The sequence below is a fragment of the Humulus lupulus genome, chromosome 9 (genome assembly GCF_963169125.1).
Source record: "Humulus lupulus chromosome 9, drHumLupu1.1, whole genome shotgun sequence".
NCBI classification, from domain to species: domain Eukaryota; kingdom Viridiplantae; phylum Streptophyta; class Magnoliopsida; order Rosales; family Cannabaceae; genus Humulus; species Humulus lupulus.
Genome location: NC_084801.1, coordinates 8,589,432 through 8,604,300, shown reverse-complemented (window position 1 = coordinate 8,604,300; position 14,869 = coordinate 8,589,432). Strand labels below are relative to the sequence as shown.

Below are 14,869 nucleotides of genomic sequence, written 5' to 3'. Positions count from 1 at the left end.
TTTTAACTATAATTTAAATAAAATAAAATTACCAATCATAATAATTAATAATTAATTTTAACATTAATATTAGATGTTTTGTAATTGAAAAAGTTAAAAATATAAATGATTTAATAAAATATAAATATAATAAAATTATTATTGATTAAGTAAATAATCCAATACAAATTGAAGAATTTAATAAAAAATTACAAAATAGAGATTAATGTATAATTAAATTAATTTTAAATTAAAAGTAATAAATAAGTAAATGTTAAAGTAGACTAGTCAACGGACACGTGACAGTACATGATTGATCTACATTGTTATTATTCTTAAAATAATTTTTAATTTATTTTTTAATTTAACAAAAAAGTAAAATTTACATTTTTTAAAAAAAAATTCAAAATTTTTGTTTTTTTAATTTAAATTCAAAAATTCAACTTAAGATTAAGTATGAAAAATACATGTTTTTTTAAATTTAATTTTATATTGTTAATATCATCAAATTTTTTAATTTATTATTATTATTATTATTAAAATCTTCCTATTTATCATTTTGTGTACTTGTTTGCAATTAAAGATTAAGTAATTTTGTTTAAAATCTAAGCAATAATTTAAGATTAAATATTTTTTTTACTTAATCTTAAATAATTGATTAAAAGCAGCAAATTTGATTTTTTTTTTGTTTTTTTTTTGTAAAAAATGAAAAAAAAATTATTTTTTGTTACCTTTAAATTGGAAAACAATAAATTGGATTTTAAAAAAAAAATAAAAATATAAAATGATTTTTTTTATGAAAAATTATTTAAAATAATAATAATAATGTGTACCAATCATGTGGTGTCACGTGTCATGTAAGTGTTAGTAAGTTGTAAGTTGGAGTAATTTAGCCGCAAATATCTCTATAAATAATTATTTTTGCCAGGGATAGGATATTATTATCAGTTAGTGATAATTAGGGAGACAAACAGTCATGAAATACTTTGACTATCATTTCCCTCATTTTAAGACAATTATTAATATTTTCTTAATTATTTCGCTTAAAGATGGCGAGCGACAGGAGCTGGATGAGTGCGAGGAATCGTTGGTCTCTGGAGTATAGAAATGGTGTTAAGGAGTTCTTCGATATCGCCAAAAATCAGTTGAACGATCGGGGTTTGGTTCGCTGTCCGTGCAAGAAATGTGGGAATGTTAAGTTCCAGCCTATAAATGCAATTTGGATGCATTTATTCAACAATGGCATCGTACAGTCCTACAAAGTGTGGCATTACCATGGAGAGGCGCTGCCGTCGCCACCAGCTGTGGTACGAGATCATGATAGAGATGAGATAGCGGATATCCTGGAGGATGTTTACGCTGAAGATGACGTTCCCGCTGGAAACTATAATGATCCTCCCCAAGATGATCCTCAACATCGCGACAAGTATGACAATTTATTTAAGGAGATGTCAAGTGAACTGTACCCGGGTTGCCGAAAGTATTCCGCGTTGAACTTCTTGGTGAAGCTGATGCATCTCAAAGTAATTAACAAGTGCAACAATCATTACTTTGATGGTTTGCTGGAATTGTTAGTCGACGCTATGCCTGACGGAACAATTTTACCTAAGTCTAACTATGAGGCGAAGGCAAAGTTGCGGAGTATTGGATTGGGATATGAGTCCATCGATGCTTGCAAGCATGACTGTGCACTGTTTTGGAAGGAGAATGCGAATTTGGAATTCTGTCCGGTTTGTGGTGAGTGTCGCTGGCAAGATAATCGTGGGAACGGGAAGAAAGTGGCCCATAAGGTCATGCGGTACTTTCTGTTGACGCCGAGATTGAAAAGGCTGTACAGTTCCAGATATGCTGCAGAGGATATGAGATGGCACTATTCTAAAAGGCCAAGGGAAGATGGTGTGATGATGCACCCCGCTGACAGTAAGGCGTGGAAGCACCTTGATGAGTTGTACCCATCTTTCGCAGCCGAATCTCGAAATGTTACGCTTGGGTTGGCTACAGATGGTTTCAATCCTTTTGGGAACATGAGCAACTCTTACAGCATATGGCCTGTGATACTTGTCCCATACAACTTGCCGTCGTGGAAGTGCATGAAACCACAGTCATTAATGTTGTCTATTTTTATTCCAGGTCCTTCTTCACTTGGAAAAGATATCGATGTCTATATGAGACCTTTGGTTGACGAGTTGAAGGAGTTATGGATGAATGGTGTCGAGACAAGAGATGCATACAATAGTACCTTGTTCAATATGCGTGCAGCAATCTTGTGGACCATTAACGACTACCCAGCTTATGCTATGATGTCTGGGTGGAGCACAAAAGGGTACAAGGCGTGTCCCACATGCAATGAAGAAACTCCCTCTGTAGGGATTAGAAGTAAAATTGCATACATTGGCCATAGGAGATTTCTTGATATGGATCATGAATGGAGGAGCAAACGAGCACTATTCGACGGTAACAAGGAACTCAGGCCACCACCGAAACATTACTCCGGTGATGATGTGTTGAAGCAATTAGAGAATTTGCTGATTAGACATCCTGGGAAACACAAAGAATTTGGTGGTGTGAAACGCAAAAGGGCTCCGATTGAACTTAATTGGTCGAAGAAGAGCATATTTTTCGAGTTTGATTATTGGAAGGAGTTATTGTTGAGGCATAATTTGGACATAATGCACATTGAGAAGAATGTTTGCGACAGTGTCTTGGGAACTTTGTTGAACTTAGAGGGAAAATCTAAAGACACTAACAAGGCAAGACTTAATCTAGCAGACATGAAAATTAGGGAAAAACTCCACCTCCGCAAAGAGGGAAACAAGTGGAAGAAACCGCACGCCAGTTACACCCTCAGTGTCCCGGAGCGTCGAGTTTTCTGTGAATTTGTGAAGTCAGTTGAATTCCCAGACGGTTTTGCTGCAAACCTTTCGAAGAATGTCAATGTCAATGATGGCAAGATAACTGGGTTGAAATCACACGATTGCCACGTGTTGTTTCAGCAGTTGTTGCCCGTCGCAATTAGGTCGTTTTTGGTTCCGGAAGTTCGGAAGCCAATTATTGAGTTGTGCGGTTTTTTCAAAAATCTTTGTGCACGGACTTTGAATGTGAAAGACCTTGAGAAGATGGAGACAGACATTATCACCATTTTATGCAAGTTGGAAATGATATTTCCTCCAGCATTTTTCGACATTATGGTGCATTTGGTTTTGCACCTTCCGAAAGAGGCAATTCTTGGCGGTCCCGTGCACTTTAGGTGGATGTATCCCATTGAACGTTCGATGGGAGTTTATAAACAGTATGTAAGAAATCGTGCACGTCCAGAAAGTTCAATCGCAGAAGCTTACGTGGTGAACGAGGCTTTAACCTTTTGCTCAATGTACCTGCGGGGGGTTGAGACTCGATTCAATCGACCTGAGAGGAATGACGATCGCGTTGAATCCCAACCAAATCGGGAATATTCTATTTATAAGGCTGTTGGTCGTCCATTTGGTAAGAAATCAAGTATGCTCCTCAATCCGCAATTAAAGCAAAAGGCTGAGTGGTATATCTTGAACAATTGTGCCGAAATTAAGGAGTACCTTAGGTGTGTTTTCTAGTATTTTTTCAATAATGATGTTTGGTTTATATACCGAGTAAATGCCAAAATCATAGTTTTTTTTGTTCATTTGTAGTGAGCATATGGATGAATTAAGAAGACGGGGGGGATCGAATCTTGAAGTTCAACAAGAAACTGATTTTCCTCAGTGGTTCAAAGAAAGAGTATGTATATTAGTCAATTCTTTTCTGAAATCCCACTTAGTCAATCCAAAACTAACTTTCAATGTTAATGTTGATAGGTGAACGGTTTGCATGAGTCAACACCTACTGCTGTGAATAATGAATTGTATGCTCTCGCAAACAAATCAAGCGGCACCGTGTATTCATATCCAGGGATGATAGTGAATGGTGTGAAATTTGTGACTCGTGGTCGTGATATGAAGCTTAAAACACAAAATTGCGGTGTAATGGTGTCAAGTGAGGAAGGAGTGAACTACTATGGAGTTTTGGAAGAAGTAATTGAATTGTCCTACTTGATGGGTTACAGTGTTGTCCTATTCAAGTGTAGATGGTTCAATACAAGTAGAATTAAAGTGGAATCCAATTTTACGAGCGTATATGTGAAAGAAGAATGTTATAAAGATGATCCTTTCGTTCTCGCATCTCAAGCGAAGTTGGTGTATTATCTTCGCGATGTGAAAAATGGGGATGATTGGAGGCTCGTTAATGAATACATTCCGAGGAATGTATGAGATTTCTCAAATTCCGATGTTGATGATACTGAGACCACAAATGATATACCAATATTGCAAGAAGTTAATTCTTCTTCATTTCAGTTGTGGGTAGAACTTCCAATTTTTGATAATCTTCAGTATGATCGGGTTGATGTCAATGCCACTGAAGTGCACAACGTTGATGATTTGGTTGGCGAAGGTTCAGATGAATTTGTTGTCGATGATGAAGTTGAATTTGAAGACGACACGTTGGCCGAGTATGAAGACGATGAGGATGACGATAATATTCTAGTTGATAGTGACAGTGATAGTGATGTTCGTAATGATGTTGTAGTTAGTGATGATGAGGACAGTGATATGTAATTTAAACAAGTGTATGTAACTTTTTATTTAATTCAATGAAAACTTTATTTATTATCATTAATTAATGATAGTATCAGATATAGGTACACACGCACTTATTGGATGCTTTGGGGATAATCAATGTATTCATGTACTAGTACTCATTTTTTCAATATATTTGATGAAATATGTTGAAAAAATGGGTAGTCGCACATGTCTGTTTACTATCTCCAAGGGATCTATTAGGTCGGAATAGGGTAGGTTGGGAAAGACAATGAGTAATAAAATGTTAATTTAATAACAAAAAACAATAGTGATGCACCTAGTGGATGCCTTGGGGATAGTCAATGTATTCATGTACTGGTACTCATTATTTCAATATATTTGATGAAATATGTTGAAAAAATGGGTAGTCGCACATGTCTGCTTACTATCTCCAAGGTATCTACTAGGTCGGAATAGGGTAGGTTGGGAAAGACAATAAGTAATAAAATGTTAATTCAATAACAAAAAATAATAGTGATGCACCTAGTGGATGCCTTGGGGATAGACAATGTATTCATGTACTGCTACTCATTTTTTCAAAATGTTTGATGAAATATTTTGAAAAAGTGTGTAGTCGCACATGTCTGCTTACTATCTCCAAGGGATCTACTAGGTCTGAATAGGGTAGGTTGGGAAAGACAATAAGTAATAAAATGTTAATTCAATAACAAAAAATAATAGTGATACACCTAGTGGATGCCTTGGGGATAGACAATGTATTCATGTACTGCTCCTCATTTTTTTAAAATGTTTGAGAAACATTTTAAAAAACTGAGGAGAAGTACATGACTCCTTACTATCTCCAAGGGATCCACTAGGTCGGAATATGGTAGGTTTGGAAATACCATAATGAATAAATGTTAATTTTATAACAAAAAACAACAGACATACATAATTTGAATTAGTTAATTAATGAATATTTTAATGTAGAATGACCGAAACAAGTAATGACACAGGTGGTGGCTCCAAGAGAGGCAAGAGAGCTTATTACGGTGCCAATATCGAGAAGGAGCTGGCCATCAAAAAAGTTACTCATTTGAAAGTAGAGTTTGATAAAGAAACTGGAAAAGCTATTCAAAAGTACGGCAAGTGGTTCAACAATTCCATGGCTCGTTATTTGCGTAGCACCGTACCCCCAACTACACTAGCTTGGGAACAAGTAAAACCAGCTGATATCGAAGTTATTCGAAAGAGACTATCTGTAAGCATTCTTTAAACCTTTAATAACTCATTATTAAATATTTTGTCTATCTTCATAATATTTTAACAAATTCCAATTTTAATTGTGATTTTAGGAAAAATTCATTTATCCAGAAGACAATCCAGTAATCAACGATGCCATGGTAAGACAAATGCAAAAACATCTGACTGATTGGCGCCACACGATGAAGAAACACTGGGTAGATGTTGGAGGAGAGGTGGACAATGAGAGAGCGAAGTCAAAACCTTTTGTGTCGATCACTTCTTCTGATTGGGCAGTTCTGTGTGATTTTTGGGCTTTTGATTCTCACCAGGTATGCCGTACATTTTACATTAATTTTTAATTATAAAATTACAATTTAGATTAATGAGTACTGTTTTCTTTTTGAAGCGTATATCGAAGAAAAATAAAGAAGCTCGAGCTAAAATGACCATACCAGGAGGACACGGTTCCAAATCCATCGTTGCCCATGTTTATGATCACGTAAATTATAATAACTTATATCCTTACATTTACGAAAATATTATAAATGTCACAATGTTTAAATAATTTGCTTTTTTAGATGGACCCATCTACTGGCCAGCTCCCGAGCATGATTGACACATTCGAGCACCTGCACAAGAAGAAGGATAAGTGGATTAGTGATGCAGCGGCGACAAAACATGTAAGTTGCATAACCTTAACTAATTTATGATCATTTAACTTTAAAAAAGTTTAGTAAATAATTAATAAATATTAATTATTAATTGGTTGTTGTCAATTAGTAATTATTTATTAATTATTAATTAAATTTTTAACAATGAAATCTTTATAATCTATGTGCCAATATTTTTATGATTAATGATTGTGGACTAAGATAAAAAAAAAGAATGTAACTAATGTTGTCCCCGTATCAGGGAGCTTGCGGGCTAAAGTAAATTTGGTCATTAAAATCCATATCTGAATGAAAAACATGCAAATGTAGTTGATGTATATGTTTGGAGACGTAAATTCCCCATTAATGGAATTAACTGCACCTACCGTATATATCAATAATATCTTCATGATTTTCATTCAGATATGGATTTTCATGACCAAATTTACTTTAGCCCACTTGCTCCCTGATACGGGAACAAAATTAATTACATTCTTTTTCAATCACTGGTCTGCAGTCATTAATGATAGGATGTTGGCAGATAGATAATAAAGTTATATTTTATATGTTGTTATATTAAAAATTTATAAGTTAGGTTTTCAAATAATGTTATAATGGAATTTGAAATACGTGCTTTTTATTGTGCAGAATGAGATGACCGAACGTCGAGCATCGCAGAGTACGGCCCCTGCATCATCTGCTGCTTCTTGTGTTGGCGATAATGTCGACGGTCATTTCCCGCCTGATATGGATATTGTCACGGATGTCCTTGGACCCCGCTCGCGTTATAAGAAAGGGTTTGGGGGGTTGCCTAGGTTGAAGGCAATTGGCGCAAAGAGGGCAGCATCTTCGTCAACTTCTCAAATGTCCGGGCAATTGCTGTAACGTCCCTAAGGTAGGGTACGTCTGCCACATACTCGTAATTCTAGGGTTTACGAGTATGTAAGGCACTTATCCAAAAGAATTAAATAAAATGATACGAAGAAATACAGAAAAATTTAAAACTTTTATATAAACTTATTAGAAGAAATTATTACACGTATGAATACTTTAAATTTAAGGCAGCCATATGAAAACTCTAAACCATTATTGCATTGCTACTGAGTCCGTGCTCTACAAGTTGCTCAACAGCTAAAGCCACACCTGGAAAAATGTTGGAAAATAACATAATGAGCTAACGCTCAGTAAGCAAATCTCATGCATACACATACACATGAATGTCGTGAGTTTGTAGTGCACATATATTAATATGCTGACTTATATACTTATGCATTCCATTTATTGCTCATGCACTTTCAAACTTTACTTTTATGCTCTTTCTTTTAGTTTCACATTTTTATGGGCCCAATATCACTTGTGCACACTGTTTGATTCAGCCAATGCCTGCAGGGCTTGTTACACATATCATATAGAATCCCATGGGTTCTCCTCCGGCTAGCCATCATCTCAGCTAGGCTCATCATAACACTCATTTCATCGTTGCCATAGCTGCCATACTTATTACACATATGGAGGAGAAAGACGGAAACATGGCAAACATATCTGAATGGTCAACTCTGACCTAGCCCACACTAGTGGGCAGCCACTATAAGTCTTATAGACTTCCGTCTTCTTTACTGAACTTACTTGATTGCTTCATCAAAACAGTGGCACCCTTTTTAAACATCTTATTATCACTTTGCTTAAGCCTTGTGTCATTAAAATGTTTAACTTTACATAAGACTTTTCAAGACATTTCATAACTTTTCTCATATCCATATGCATGGTCTTATATCACATAATAATGTATCACATAAATGTACATGCCATGCATACATGCTGATGCTGAAATGCCAATGTTCGTGTTCATGACTGATGTTGATGGTATTCAATCAAGGCATTGTATCACATCTCATATAATTCAAAACATCTTTAGTCATAATACATGAAGCTTTGGGTTGGTGGCGTTGTTATACCTTAACGTAGAGCTATGGCTCAGGTCTAAGGTTTCCAGCCTAAAAACTTAAACGCTTCATATATCATAACATATAACAAATCATGAACATAGAGTAATCCACATATCCATCAACATAAGAACACATACTTGCACATAATTCATATCATTCTTAACCAAGTAAGACATCTTTCACATATCACAGAATTCATCAATTACATATCACACAACACCCTTATGGTGTTCATATAACCATTCTTCACATACTTATCATATGCATCATCATCATACCATACTTAACTCATCAGATGTACACAATCAATGTAGTCATGCATCTTACACTTAAGCACAAAATGTGAGATTTACTTACCTTAGGTCCTTAGCTTATTTTAAAACGGCTCACCAAGAGTCAATCAATCAAATCCATACAAATCCTATTCAAGGCACATAATTTATTAAATTCTATCTAATCCGTAAATATACACTATTGATAGTGTATATTAATCATACCAGAAACTATATAAATAATAATAATAATTATAATCCTAACAACAATAATAATTATCGTCTATAATTAAACTTATTTCGATATTAATAACAAAATACTTCAATAGCAATACGTATATGGATGTATATATTCAAATAGTCATTTTATAAAAGAAATCATATTTGTAACATAAAGTTGTAATAATCAATATAATGATAATAATATAAATATAAATATTTATATTATTATTAGTTAGTCATAATATCAATTCCAGTGATATAATAAATATACTTTCTCCAAACTTCACCGGTCTTACAAATATCAATAACTGTAGGAAACTAATATTTGATATTATTTTAATATTCAAATATTAATATACAATAATAATGGTTAGATAATAGGTTTACTATAAATCATACTTTTCATATATATATATGAATCTGTATTCTTGATTTACTTAACAAAATAATAACAATAATAATTAAAATTACTTAATCATAATAATTTCCATATTAATATAAAATCAATTAAATATGTATTTTTATACTTGATTTAATATCTAATATTTTCTAGAAAATTAGACAGCACAACGGCTATAAAGTGGACAATTCCAAAATCAAAACCTGTATAAAAAATATATATAATCCCAGACAGCCAGTAAATTACAGAAAATATTCCATATATCAATAATATATAATTATATACCATAAATACACATAATAACAATTACTCTAATCAATCACAATTAAATCACAATATATAGGTTAAAGAAATTATACCAAAATGATCGGGTTCCACAATAAGTCAAACGATGATTTTCTGAGACTCAAAACGTACTTCGGAACCTCGAACACTAAGTTTCGACCGTCGGTCTACGGTGGATCGCGGTGGCTCGTGGTGGGCCCACCACCCAACTATGGTAGATGTAGGAACAAGTTATTGGGTTTTGAAGCCCACAACACGAGGAACACGATGGTGGTGACGGATCGGCAAACGGATGCCCGAGGTGGCCGAATCGCAACTTTGAAGTCGCGGGGTGGCCGAACTTAAATCGAGTGGTTGAGGCGTTTAATCGGCGAGTGAGCTCTAGATTCCCGCGTGGGTCGATAGTTCGGAGGCCTCTGAATCCAACGGTCCGGCGCGTGGCTAAAAATGGTGGCCGGAAAGTACTCCTGCGTCGTCGGCAACAGTAATACGCAGAGGAGAGAGAGAGAGAGAGAGAGAGAGGGAAAGAGTTTCTGAGGAGAGAGAGAGAGGGGCTCGGGTAAAATGAAAGGCTGAAGCCTTTTATTTTATTTTTATTTTATTTTATTTATTTATTTATTTATTTTTAAAAATTATACTTGGACCCAAAATACTAAAATTCTTTTCAAATAAGCCCTTTAGCCAAACTTTCTTAATTTTATAAAAATCCCCAATTAAAATTATATGACATTTGGGTCCAATACTTGACTACTCAAGTTTCTCTTTCTTTAATCTCATTAAAAACATAAAATCATATTTTAAACACTATTTTTCCATTACTATTTCTTAAATTTGTAAAGTTGTACATTTTATGTATTAAAACTTTGATTTATAATAAATAAATGTATTATGAAAATGTTGGATATTACAATCCTTCCCCCGTTAAAATAATTTCGTCCTCGAAATTTCAAACTAAAATTTGATAATCGGAGACAAGAACTACCATTACAAATAAACAGAACAACATTTCACAGCATAAGATTTTATACACAACACTTACTTTCACCCCGAAAACAAAACTTATTCCTGACTTCTTGTAATCCTTATCATATATAAAAAGGCGAGGATGTGTAAACACCTCACATGAGGACTACAATATAGATAGAAAGGAAATAAGCTATAACAATAGTATAAATTACAATGAATGTATACGAAAATACAAACGAATCCTCATCATCCATACTTTTGAACACAAACCACATAACGTAAGAAGAGAAAATGACCATCATCATGAAAACATCCTTGATCTTCATGTTTTACAGTCAATTTTTTTTTTTTTTTTTTTAAGCAGATGCAAATGACTGGTTATACCTTGATAATAGATGCTAAATTGAGCAACAAGTTTGTTCAATAGAAAGTTTTTCGGCATAAAAAAAATTGGATAACTAGAAAACAATTATATAGCCGATGAAGATTATTCTTTAAAACCAAGTCTCTGTGAAACCCTTTCGTTGTCAAAACCGACTTCTTGCCCTGAATGAGAAATAGTGAGATAGGCCATTCATTAGGTACCAGTTCAGAAAAGCCTGACTCTCATTCTTTCTCTAAGAAAACATTTAAAAATCAAAATTGTTTCCAAATGTATAAAATAATAAAGGGCATATTGATACTATGCTAGAATGCAAATAACCGTGGCCACTCGGAAATTCACACACTTAGCTTAGTATCCCTTCATTGAATAAAACATGGGATAAGTCTTGACTGACCAATCCACCACTTCATCTACGAAAACGAATAATTCTCACATGTCTAATAAGTTGGACATGTCTCATTTCAACACCTATACCAATAATACTCAGTCATCACTTCACACAAGTAATACATTATCTTACTTTCGGGATAAAACAGCTAATATACTATAATTTAATCGCCGAAAGTAATTCACACTACAGAGTAATTCAGTAAATAACATTTATCACCTCGATTCATTCAACAATTTACAAATTGTTTCCATGTTCAAATCAGGATCGCAAAATCAATAGAAGTGATTTCCATGTCGACAACATCTAATAAGTTTGACTTTCATCATCAGAGAGGATAGCGTAACACATTGAACAAGATAAAATCTGTGATATCTATCTTGAAAACAAACAAATTCAAGGATCCAATGACCCAACAGTTCAACACATTTTTCTATAAATAAAATTCATCACATACACACTAAAACACAATCAATCTCAAGCTTTTGAAAACCAAATCATTATTACTTCCGTCCATTACTCAAGCTAAGCAATCCATGGCATCCTCATCATCTCAGCTGAACTTAGACCTAACTTTAGCTTTACCTGAGCCAAATCTTCCCACTATCGAATCTTCACCACAAATTTCTGCACCCCTACCACAGCTAATGGTGTATCCTACGGTACACATCCCAGAACGAAATACTCAATTTCCCAGAGTTTGGCTTCCCAAATTTTATTCTGATACTGGCCTTGTCACGGTGGAGGATTCAGCTATGCTCGATAAAAAGGTGGCCATTAGTATAGGTCAAAGCATACTCACCCCTAAAGACCAAATAATTTTATCCCATAGGTCAGACCTACAAGCTGTAAAAGATTCCTTAGTTCTTACCACTCAGGCGGCAGCATCGGTCTCAAACCTAGGCCAACGGGTTCTTGCAAGAGAACAAGAGGTTGACCACTTGAAAAGGTATATAGAAACACAAAAACAAGAGATGATAACCATTAGAAATGCCAACAAGGCATTGACTCGAGAGAAGGAGAAGTTGGCTAAGGAGAATGGGACTTTAACTACACTTCTTGCTAACTACTCAGTCGATATGAAGGAAAAATTTCAGACACTGCAAACTACTGGGGAGACCCTTAGAGTTGAACAACAAAAGTTGATTGACGAGGTAGAACGTGTCCAAAACCCCAATCCTTAATGTATTATGTATTTTTTTTTTTTTTCTATATATTACTACTGTTTCACTAAAGTCTCTTATTGTGTGTGCTCTCAGCAACAACCTAAAACTCTGCTCTCCAAAACACTAACCTGACATATTAACCCTTAACACACTAACTGAACTGATAGATCACTTTCAAAGCTTGAGAATATCAATTAACAATCCAAACATCGACATCGATAAATCATCAATTATTTATCACATCAATAATAAAGGCATGCATTCAGATAAATAACAAACTTCAATTTCTCTACCGTGCATGAGAATATTCATTTAATCCAAACTCATACTTATATCATGGAAACTCAAACACACAATGAGTTTCTAATACAATTATACAACATCATTAACATACATTAACTAAAATATGGATAAATTATACTAACCATTAACGTGTGGCTTGTCTTGTGGCGGAACTCAGTAGCATTTCAGATCCCAAAATCTAATAACATAACGAGTATACGACATCTACAAACTCAAAGCTCTGATACCATTTGTAACGTCCCTAAGGTAGGGTACGTCTGCCACATACTCGTAATTCTAGGGTTTACGAGTATGTAAGGCACTTGACCAAAAGAATTAAATAAAATGATACGAAGAAATACAGAAAAATTTAAAACTTTTATATAAACTTATTAGAAGAAATTATTACACGTATGAATACTTTAAATTTAAGGCAGCCATATGAAAACTCTAAACCATTATTGCATTGCTACTGAGTCCGTGCTCCACAAGTTGCTCAACAGCTAAAGCCACACCTGGAAAAATGTTGGAAAATAACATAATGAGCTAACGCTCAGTAAGCAAATCTCATGCATACACATACACATGAATGTCGTGAGTTTGTAGTGCACATATATTAATATGCTGACTTATATACTTATGCATTCCATTTATTGCTCATGCACTTTCAAACTTTACTTTTATGCTCTTTCTTTTAGTTTCACATTTTTATGGGCCCAATATCACTTGTGCACACTGTTTGATTCAGCCAATGCCTGCAGGGCTTGTTACACATATCATATAGAATCCCATGGGTTCTCCTCCGGCTAGCCATCATCTCAGCTAGGCTCATCATAACACTCATTTCATCGTTGCCATAGCTGCCATACTTATTACACATATGGAGGAGAAAGACGGAAACATGGCAAACATATCTGAATGGTCAACTCTGACCTAGCCCACACTAGTGGGCAGCCACTATAAGTCTTATAGACTTCCGTCTTCTTTACTGAACTTACTTGATTGCTTCATCAAAACAGTGGCACCCTTTTTAAACATCTTATTATCACTTTGCTTAAGCCTTGTGTCATTAAAATGTTTAACTTTACATAAGACTTTTCAAGACATTTCATAACTTTTCTCATATCCATATGCATGGTCTTATATCACATAATAATGTATCACATAAATGTACATGCCATGCATACATGCTGATGCTGAAATGCCAATGTTCGTGTTCATGACTGATGTTGATGGTATTCAATCAAGGCATTGTATCACATCTCATATAACTCAAAACATCTTTAGTCATAATACATGAAGCTTTGGGTTGGTGGCGTTGTTATACCTTAACGTAGAGCTATGGCTCAGGTCTAAGGTTTCCAGCCTAAAAACTTAAACGCTTCATATATCATAACATATAACAAATCATGAACATAGAGTAATCCACATATCCATCAACATAAGAACACATACTTGCACATAATTCATATCATTCTTAACCAAGTAAGACATCTTTCACATATCACAGAATTCATCAATTACATATCACACAACACCCTTATGGTGTTCATATAACCATTATTCACATACTTATCATATGCATCATCATCATACCATACTTAACTCATCAGATGTACACAATCAATGTAGTCATGCATCTTACACTTAAGCACAAAAGGTGAGATTTACTTACCTTAGGTCCTTAGCTTATTTTAAAACGGCTCACCAAGAGTCAATCAATCAAATCCATACAAATCCTATTCAAGGCACATAATTTATTAAATTCTATCTAATCCGTAAATATACACTATTGATAGTGTATATTAATCATACCAGAAACTATATAAATAATAATAATAATTATAATCCTAACAACAATAATAATTATCGTCTATAATTAAACTTATTTCGATATTAATAACAAAATACTTCAATAGCAATACGTATATGGATGTATATATTCAAATAGTCATTTTATAAAAGAAATCATATTTGTAACATAAAGTTGTAATAATCAATATAATGATAATAATATAAATATAAATATTTATATTATTATTAGTTAGTCATAATATCAATTCCAGTGATATAATAAATATACTTTCTCCA

At 34.1% G+C, this 14,869-nt stretch overlaps 1 long non-coding RNA gene across 1 annotated transcript; it reads right to left on the bottom strand.

The window, feature by feature from the left end:
* Nucleotides 1-7,429: 7,429 nt before the first annotated feature.
* Nucleotides 7,430-14,441, bottom strand: LOC133800725 (uncharacterized). The gene is made up of 3 exons (XR_009876585.1): nucleotides 9,666-14,441; nucleotides 8,770-8,833; nucleotides 7,430-7,609 (listed from the first exon to the last, which is right to left on the bottom strand). It is a non-coding gene; the product is annotated as an uncharacterized LOC133800725 (long non-coding RNA).
* Between the last annotated feature and the right edge of the window lie 428 nt (nucleotides 14,442-14,869).